The sequence below is a fragment of the Onychomys torridus genome, chromosome 12 (assembly GCF_903995425.1).
Source record: "Onychomys torridus chromosome 12, mOncTor1.1, whole genome shotgun sequence".
Taxonomy (NCBI): domain Eukaryota; kingdom Metazoa; phylum Chordata; class Mammalia; order Rodentia; family Cricetidae; genus Onychomys; species Onychomys torridus.
In genome coordinates this window covers 43,837,456-43,847,719 of record NC_050454.1, presented here as the reverse complement: position 1 = coordinate 43,847,719, position 10,264 = coordinate 43,837,456, and the positions used below count along the sequence as shown (strand labels likewise).

The following is a 10,264-nucleotide window of genomic DNA, read 5'->3' as shown; positions in this document are numbered from 1 at the left end:
GCTCATGGTCACACAGTCACCAACACCTTACAGTGTGTTTTCCATAAGAAACAAAGACAGGACTGTTCCACTCAGAAGATAACCCAGGCCTCCCTCTGCTTACCCTCAAGATATTTACGTTCAGACTTTTCATTTAGTGTCACCTTTGCAAGTTTTCTCCTCGTCTGTGCAAATTCCTTTCAAAACGTTTTAGTTTTCCCTTCTCTCTCCTTTCTTGCAAGTGAAACCTTTAAAGTTGTTATTCCCAATGTAATTATGTTATCTTATGCAAATGTCCAGCTGAATGTACCACAGCAGACAGGAAAGATAAAAATGCAAAGCCACACATCAACGCTACTGAAATGGGAATTGATACACACACAGGGGGCAGGGTGTGTGTGTGTGTGTGTGTGTGTGTGTGTGTGTGTGTGTGTGTCCGTGTCCAACTCTGCCCAAGTTCACCAAGGCCTGAAGAGCATTTGGGGTGTCCCACTCTGTCCCTCTCTTATTCCTACAAATATGCAATACTTCAGGTACTGCTGTGTCCTTCTTACACAGGGGTCATGCTAATCTTCACTGTATCATCTTACTCCAGGATGTATTCACAGTGTGAGAAAAGAAGGTTCTTCAAAAGTACTTTCTTTAGTATGAAAATCAGAATTAAAATGCATTTTTAAAAGATTTAACTTTGTGTATGAGGGATTTGTCTGCATATATGTAGGTATACCGTGCTTGCCTGGTGCCAGGGGAAGCTGGAAGTGGAAGTGACATCCTCTGATTGTAAGACACCACACTGTATCAAGGAGCACACCCCTCCTCTGCAAAGCAACAAATGCTTCTAACTGCTGAGCCATCTCTCTAGCCCTTCATTTTCTTATTTTTAATTGACAAGATCTTATTCATCAATTAAAGACATCAGGGATTGACAATTTCAGATAAAAGACAAAATTTCAAAAAAAAAATATGATATTGTATTTCTCCTAACCCATTGCTATTTAATAATACTTGAGGTTGGTCCTGTAAGAAAAACAACCCGAATCTTTCAAACCAGAATGCTGAAGGAACTGGTTCTGCATCCCCAAACTGGAAACAATGTTCTGCCGTCCCAAAGTCTGTTAGGAATCTAAGTGGCTCACAAAAGTCAGATTGCCCTTTCTCAGTGTCCCAAAGCATCCTGTCCTGGGCTGTGTTTAGACCCTTCTATTAATGTATCCTTACTTGCCATGAGATTTTTTTCAGTGTCTCTACAGCAAAGATGTGCAGATGAGACAGTAGAAGAAACCAGGGGATGCAGAGTGGTGCTTTTGAGGTTTGATTACACCTAGGTTGAGCCACAGCTTGGTCCCTTGCCCTTGAGTGCTCTTGGCAATGAGTTAACCTTCATTTTCCACATGGCCACATTAATAGCTAAGGAAACTAACCAAGAATAGACAGCTTCTAAATAAATAACACTTTCTAAATTCAAACCCCAATTTTACTTTGCTAAAAAATCATAGTGCTACTTATGAAGATTTCTTAAGTTCAGGGGGTACTTATTGTTTACAGAGAAATTTGAGGTTGTTTATTTTATTTTCCTGTTCTCTTCTTTTTGTATTTGTCAGTAATTTTAGTTTTCCCAAAACAATTTAGACTCCTGTCGATTTTCAGTGATATAGAAACTGAGGAAATACAGTATTGTGATAGCAACATGTCATGAACCATATTTCTAGGGTCTAGGCTGTCCCTCTTCATATTCTTAGCCCTTTCTCTACAGTCTTCAACAGAATGCTTTACTCACAGACTCACATTTTACAGCTCCACTGAGGTCCCCCCTTCCACTTCGGGTTCTCAGGAGACAAGCACATGTTTACTTCCATAAACAGTTTAGTGTCTAATGTTACAGAAGGTGATGACACACTTAAAGAGGGTATTTTGTGATCCAAAGATTGGACCCTCTCTGCCGGAAGGCCACTCACAACAGGACTTTCTCACCCACCCCTTGCCGTGACAAGCCTTAAAGGAATCTGGCCTGCGGAGTGTCTGGGTTCTGTGGGAGACAAGTGTCAGAGCAAGTCCAAGCAAGTTCTCCGAAGTGCAGCCTTCACAACATCGCTCAACTCAAAAACATTCCTTCAAGGCAACACCCATCGTTTCCAGTGGGAATCCAGGGAAATGATCCTCTTGGGATTAGCGTGTAAGTGGGAGAGGGTATTAGATTTGTGCCATCAGAAGATTCATGGGGGAACGGTAAGGCCAAGATGGGAACATGAATGCCATTACCACCAAAATATTCTTTTCAAGGATGAGGGAGTATACCCTGCAGCTGTTAAACACAGTGGCACTACTCAACATATTTTGCATATTTACATACACCAAATATTTCCACACAGGCTTGTGTTTGTTTAAAATCCCCCCAACGGAGCTGTCTGGTAAATCTGTCATTGTAGAAAGTTATTTGCTGAGTGAAGTTTACAAAGGTGTTTTCAAAATCACACACACACACACACACACACACACACACACACACACACATACACACAACACACACACACACATGCATGCACATATGCACACGAACACACATGCACATGTTTGTGCATAATCAAGAGAGTCACTGTCATTAGCCACATTATAAAGAGATCTGGATTAATCTATTTTTCATCTCATGCTTAGAAATAAAATGACAGAACCTAAGATCAAAGAAATGGAGGAAAAAAGCATTGGTTGAAGCTAAATTCTTTTTTCAAGTTAAAATTCTGTACAAAGCAAAATACAAATTAACATCATTCAGTAATTCTTGGATAGTCCTACACTGTCAAAATTGAATTTTCTTAATTGCTATTACCTTTCATCTTTGACTTATAAATACTTTCACCCAACTTTTACTAAGATCTAATTGACAAAACAAAAATTGTATATATTCAATGTATACAGAGTAATTTGATACATACACATTGAACATAATTACTACAGCCAAATTCATTAACACATCTATCACTAAAAGTACTTTGTTTTTTTGTGAGAAAACCCAGCACTACATAGATTTCTCATGTAACTGATTTCTTTTGGAAACTTAAAACACCACAAAACCACACATAAACACATAACTCATTCGAAAAAGGTTAGGGAACTTTCAACAAAAGAGATTGGGTATTTTCCTTTTAGCAAGATCCACAAGAAAAGGATAGAGTATCATGCTTAAGAGGGAACAGATTTTGTGTTTTTTGGCAACATACTAAATCCTCTGTTGCTATATTTGGCTCTCTGTAAATAGTGGCTTGTACAAGTGCAAGGCAAGGATCAATGCTGGTGTTCTTCATTCAGCCACAGCCAAACTTGGTATGGAAAGTAGAGCACTTGTCTTTGCCTGTTGATTCCAACAGGCTTGCAGCTCATTTATTGATCAGCAGCATTCCACAGTATGGATTCCTACTTTGCTCTTTAAATCTATCAAATCAGCCATTATATTCTATAATAGTTTTCAACTGCTTAACTGGTAGCAGATGGAATGATTCAATCCGGGCAGAAGTGTTAAAACTTCACCACATCAATGTGGTAATCTTCCACTATTTAGTCAAATGAGATGCTTGGAGAATTGACACATCACAGGATGGGCATAAGCCCCACTCCCCAAACAAAAGGTCTAAATAGTTATTGGTTGTCCTCAGAGAAAACACTTCAGTAAGTAAGAAACTGCACTTAGGACTGTTTTCCATTCCTTTGAGTTCTGGTTGTGACCTCTTGGATTCTCCAGCTCCACACAAAGTCCCAAACACTTCATGAGACATTTGAAGAAACAGCATAAATGACCTTGATGCCTAATTATCTAAAGGGAAGACCCATACAAACACCAAAGCAAAGATAATGTTCCATTAATTTCTGATGAAGTCATAAGTCTTCCCTGGTCATAAACTGACTTTAGGAAAACCACTAAAGGCAATAAATAATTGTGGTAGAATAAGATGTGTTTACATTCTTTCCCCCAAATTTGAGGAAATTTGTATCTCATACAGAAATAGGTACCTTGCAGATGCGGGCTGTAAAATAACAAACACTATCCTGAATTCTACAAGTAGAGCTAATTTGTAGAGCTAACACAAAGTGGCCTTACCTATGCAAGGAGAAGGTGGAAGAGAATGGGAGAGTACCACCAGGTGAGGGGAGAGAGTTTTGAATAAGGATGCAGGGACCAATGCTGAAGGACTGTAGAAATTGAAATCAGAAAGGACACAGATGTTCTCTAGGAGCATGTGAACAAGCTGCAGTCTGTGCTTTGTTGCCCACCAAGACAAATCCTGTGCAAGATGCCCAACAGGTGCAGAACTGTAAAAATAATCTGTTTGTGTTGTCTTAAGTCATTATATTTGTAGCAAATTTTTAGAGCAGCCATAAATCCCTCTTATACTACCCTAGTCTATGTCAGACTGTAATGGAAGCTGTGCCAAATTATTTCACCTGCATTGCTGGAGGATATTCTGATTTAAGACTGCTTTCCAAATTCACATTTCCATATTAAAGAACAATTAATAAGAAAAAAAAAAGAGGGTCTACGTAGTGAGTACTATTCCTTCATAATAGAAACTCTTAGAAACGTCTTCTCTGCGGCCACTTCTTTCACATCGGTCAATTGCACAAAGGTTCCGTTGTTTGTTGTTGATTTGTCTTTTGATATTGCTTATAGGAAATTCTGTGCTGACAAATGTGGAAACAAAATTATAAGGACATGTTTCCCAAAGGGTCACACAAATACCTTAGAAGCATCATACTGAAACAATGCTCAAGACTCCTGCCGTTGTGTCATTAATCCATTTCGCTTGCTCTTCCATTATAAACATCTGTTTCATAATCCACTCCAAACTGTAACAAATAAATGTTATGGCTCTGGAAATTAACCTCATAGTTTATAAAATCTGAGATGTGATTTTCAAATCATATCTACAAGTATTTTAAACACAGAGGAAACAGGTTTAGTGACTAGAAGCGCAGACCCAATCAATGAAGTCACATTAAATTATTTATTGAGCAAATTACAGAAAATGACATCAGTTTGTCTTACAAAGGTTTCCATGATTTTATATCAGTGACACAGATAGGAGTCCTGCTTTTGAAGTATAACAATAAAAAAAATCATATGATTTTACAATAATAAAGTCAAGATTTAAGAAATATACATTATTCATTAGTTATCAATGACAGCATAGTAGAGATTACTTGACTTCCCTTTTGGGAAATGTGAAATCAAGGTGTGGTGATTTCTCACAGAAGTAAGAAACCTGGAATCTCACTGTATGTCAATGCTGTAAGATATGAGTTGTATTATTAGTTTTCAGTTTACCTTATCGAGTGATAAATATAAAGTTTATCATATTGTGTATCTTTCTCTTTACAAAAGCATTTCATCTTACCTAGCTGTACACAATGAAAACAAAAGGAATCCATGTTTCTCTTTAAATATATGCATTTTAAAATGAAACAAAGAACTCACATGAAGGTTTCCCTACATCATATATCTTGAAATATACCAATATGGAATAGTGTTTGTAATCAGATAGGATGTCCACAAGTATACATCTCCTACACATGAAACCAAGAGTGTAAAAATCATTACCTTTGACTCTGGCCACAGCACAGAAAACAAAACAAAACAAAATCTACCTCTATTAGTATAAAGAGAAAAGTTCACATCTTAGGCAAAAAGGAAGAAAACCTCATTAAGAATTTTATAATCTAAAGGAACTAACCTTAGGCTAAAATTTAGTAGTCAGAAATCATTCAAAAAGAAACTTGTTGGGGCTGGTGTGACCCTTTCTAGAAGAGCGAGTGTCCCTGTTGACTTACACAACACAACAGTATTCGTAAATTACATTTAAATCTATTAGAATTCCTTGTGGTTTAAAAGGCAGATTTAGAAAATGTCATTGGATCAATATAAACTGGTCAAAACTTCAAGAATATTTCCTTGATTAATCACACACTTCAAATCACAAAATGTTTCAAGCAAATAAAAGCTCATAACAAATTTTAAAAGTTAAGACACTTAACTCTAATGACTAATTTTACAGTTTAAAAATTCCCAGAAAGCACTAAGAGTAAAAATGCTATGCAATATTCTACAACTCTGACCTGTGACCTACTGCCATGACCACGTGACCATGTCAATGAGCATCGTGAGGCTCTCAAAACTGAGCTTGCCTCGACTCTGGCTCCATTTATCCCCCCAAACACCAAAGCCATCCTTCTTTTATAGTTTATATATGAGTTTCAGCTAGTTTGTGAAACAAGTGTTAGCCTATTCTTTCTGAAATAATTTTCATCATAGTTTTCACGTTGGAATGGTGGATTTAAAGCATTCCTCAAACTGGAGATTTTTTTTTAAAGATGTTTGGTTTTCACTTGTCCCTCTAGCCTTAATATTATCTGAATGATGTCCATTATGCACTCTGCAGGAGAGGGTTAAATATATATATGTTTTAAAAAAGAAAAAGAAAAGACACCAAACAAGCTTAGTCCTCGGTGTCTCTTGCACATTAAAATCCCAGGCTAACTTCAGTTTGGGTTCCATGCAGCTTCTGCTCTGCTGCCACAGCTGGGAAAGAGATCCATCACAGGAACCCTGCCTGCCATCAATACCCCTTTGTAACTGCAGCGACTGAGTGAACTCCTTCCATCTTTAATAACCGACACAGTGTCAACATCTGCTTCCAATAAAGTTGTTTCATTTTTTTTCTCAAATAGAGTAAATCCGCTGACTGAGATGGTAAAGGGGGTGCTCCCCCTTCCCTTTCCATGCAAGTGATTTTTTTTCCACCATATTGTGCAACTTTACCTCCCCGGCAAGTCAAAAAAAGTGGGAGGGGGTAATTGAAAAGGAACATTCTTAGTCCGGTGCCACGGAAACACAATGTATATCTGTCAAATACAAGTTAGGTGGCCTGATGACACTGTCCTTCTAACTTTGGAGACGGCAATGTATAGAGTAGTGAGTCAATATGACTCAGACTCAGCCGACATACCACTAAATGTTAAATTAACACCATATTAAAAACTCAGACTCAATTAAGAAGTTAACACTTTTCCCCCCATAAGATAGAGAGATGCATTCTCTTTGCAATGACTCCTTACAGAAAAGCAGTCACTGGTTTATTTGGCTGCTGAAGAACGACTATACAACATGGAGAAAAAAGGATATTTATGAGTTCAATTTAATAAGCAACTTGTTGAACTGATGGTCATTTGCGGAGGCTGTCACTTATTTGAACACCTATACTGTAAATCAGGTACATCTGTATGTCTTCAAACTTTCACAGCCTTTCTTATTAGGTAGGATTATCCCATTTTTATCACGAGGTAAATAAATGAAGTTCCACATCACACAATAAACCATGGCTAAGTCAGAATTCAATAAGAATCAAGCTTACACTAGCCCCCCTGCTCCCCTACTCTCCTATCAGTCAGTCAATAACATGTGTCCCTGCCTTGCCCATCACTTACTGACACTCCCACTGGCTAGTTCAGCAAATACTAGTTTGCACAGGATGCTTTTCATAAGGGACAGAATGCAATTTATAAAAATGCTGTCTCTGCCACTTGAAATTACAGCTACAACCGTCAGTCACATAGTGAGGCTAAAGCTACTTCCTTTCCCATATTCTGCAAGCTTAGAAATGGACAAACATTACTTGTAAAATAAATGGCAAGCTCATATAGGCATCCTCTAGAACATTGTTTTAATCCTCCAAAATCGAGAAATATATTCTTCAATATTTTGGGGAAATATATCTATTTTGGGGAGTTAGCATAATGCAAATCTTAAAAAGAAATACCTAAGAGAAAAATTTTAAAAGTTACTTAATGTTCTTGATTCATAAAAATGTTTAGACTCTAAGCATTAGAGGCTCTTTACAAATTCACAAGGAAAGATCAAATATCCTGTGTGGACTCTGATAGTCAACACTATGCTGTTTCTTACTTTAGATAGTCCATTGGTGGAATAATAGATTACATATAGAATTATGAAGTTTTCCAGTGTCAAGTTTATAGATTTTCAGACAGATTGAAAGAAATTGACACTGTAAAAAGACAAAGGTACAACGGATCTAATGAAGTGAGTGTGGTAGGTGGTGGATCTAATGAAGTGAGTGAGGCAGGTGGTACCCTTGCAATATAGCAGTCATACTCTGAAGTGAGAAATCCAGATCCAGAGTGTAATAGCACTTTATACGCACATGAATTCAGATTATTTATTATGCTATGTTTTAGCTCCCTTTATTATTTCTGCTTGTTAGAGTAATGTCAAAACATTGAGTGATGCTGAGTAATAGACAGGTTCTCTCTCCTTTTACTAGATTTTGATGTATTCTTTTGGTGACAGTGTACCATTGATATCCATGCTTGTTCTCTAAGGGAGAGCATGTCTTTGTTGCATACAATTGAAGTCAGATTTTTCATTTTCCTTAGGCCTCATGCCAAATGTTTTGCCCGTAGTTGTGAAGGGATAAGAGCAAAATCACTAAATTATCTGTTTTCTCTTTCAATCCAATTTGATGGTAAAGAAAGAAGCAGAGAGTTGGCTCTCTTAGCCTCTCTCAACTTGGAATATCCAACAGAAGAAGCTCATTGAGTTCTCAGTGTGGCACCATTCTAAGAGACTGCAATGTAAGTCAGTATGTTCCAAGGCAAGACCAGATAATAGCCAGTGAGTCTCCCCCTGGGAGTTGCTGAGAGCTTGGTTCTCAAAACTTAGGAGGACTCAAGCCAAAATGAATTTGACAGATTCATTCAACTCTGTGGTCCACATATTTGTGCAGATAACAAATCAAACAATTCTTTCATTATCAAAGTCCAGATAAAAATGAACAGAATTTAATGAGGCCACTGTCTGGACATTTAAGTTTATATATCAGTGAGTAGAAGGTGCCATAAGTCTTAGATTATATTGGGGAAAATATGAAGACCGTGTTAAGGAAAATCAAGATGAAGAAATGATGGAGTCTATGGAGACAAGTAAGGACATAGGTTTATAATGCAAACGCAGCTGGAGGAGAAACTAATGTCCCTGATGCAGCCAAGGAAAATGTTAGGAAACGAGCTGTGAGAATTCTGCTGAACCACTTGTTTGGTCGTTAATGTGTAAAGTATTCACACCCATGACGTACACAATTAAAACCAGAAAGGAGCACGTTTCTCAGCATTCTGTTCTGTGTGGGTTAAGAGAGATGGGAAAACTTGAGAAACATTATCAAATGATAGCATCTGCACTACACTCACTTCCTATGTAACTGATGGCTGGGAGCAACTGAAAGGAACAACAGACTGTGTCCTTGATTTGGCAGCCAGCACTACCATCATATCACCAACCTTGGCCTAATCTCTTAATCCCAACTTCACTTTCTCTTTATCTGTGTGCTATGCGAGGCTCATTTCTCAAGCTTTCCATTTCTAATCCAGTTTCTGTAATTGAAGTATAAATGTAAATCCATTGCCCCTTTTACTTTTCTATAGTTTTTGAGAAATTAATTACACTTAAAAGAAAATAAAATATTGCCAAATCCTCCAATTATAACATTACATACAGAATACATGACTTGTCAGGTCACATTGGTGAGGGACAGTCAGAGTTTTGTCACATGTCTATGTCCTCTCCTAATACTATTCATTTGAATTCATTCCAGGAAATAAACTCATTCAAAGCATGACTTCCGAAATCGCCACAAATGAGTCATTAGAAATTTGAAAAATCAGTTGCTGGTATCCACGGGTATCATGGCTAAATGCATTGTTTTTCCTGTACTGAGCTATGCATAAGCTCTATTCTTAATTATTAAGAGGGGATGGACTATAAAGTTTGGGTTCATTAACCTAAACTTTCTTGTTAGCCAACCTCCTAGAATTCTTTGGGAGACATCAAAGTAATAAAATACCCTATAATTGGTGGCCCTTCAAAAGAAAGTGCCTTTTCAAGCTGCACATGTGTATCTGCAAAGTAAGGGAGATACCATGAAATTAAATCTTCACTGAGATTCAATGTACATGCAATGCTGCACTGATCTGTCTCTGGCAGTGCCCCTGGTACAGGCTGAAACCCGTGAGGTCCTCTTGGAAGCACATACCCAATGCAGCACCGACACTTTGATCTGTGCTTCAACACATTTTGGCCAGTGCTTTTCTGAGAGCAAGTTCTTTAAACAGAACTCAACAACTGTTACAATATTAAAAAAAAAAATTATATCCCTCCATGCTAAACCTAAGTTTCTGTATTTCTACAAAAATAGATGAAGAGAGAGCTACAAAATGGTTTTCCTGAAAG

General features: G+C 37.6%; 1 non-coding gene across 1 annotated transcript; it reads right to left on the bottom strand.

Annotated features, from left to right (window-relative positions):
- Nucleotides 1–492: 492 nt before the first annotated feature.
- Nucleotides 493–595, bottom strand: LOC118594375. The gene has a single exon (XR_004946364.1). It is a non-coding gene; the product is annotated as a U6 spliceosomal RNA (small nuclear RNA).
- Nucleotides 596–10,264: the final 9,669 nt, after the last annotated feature.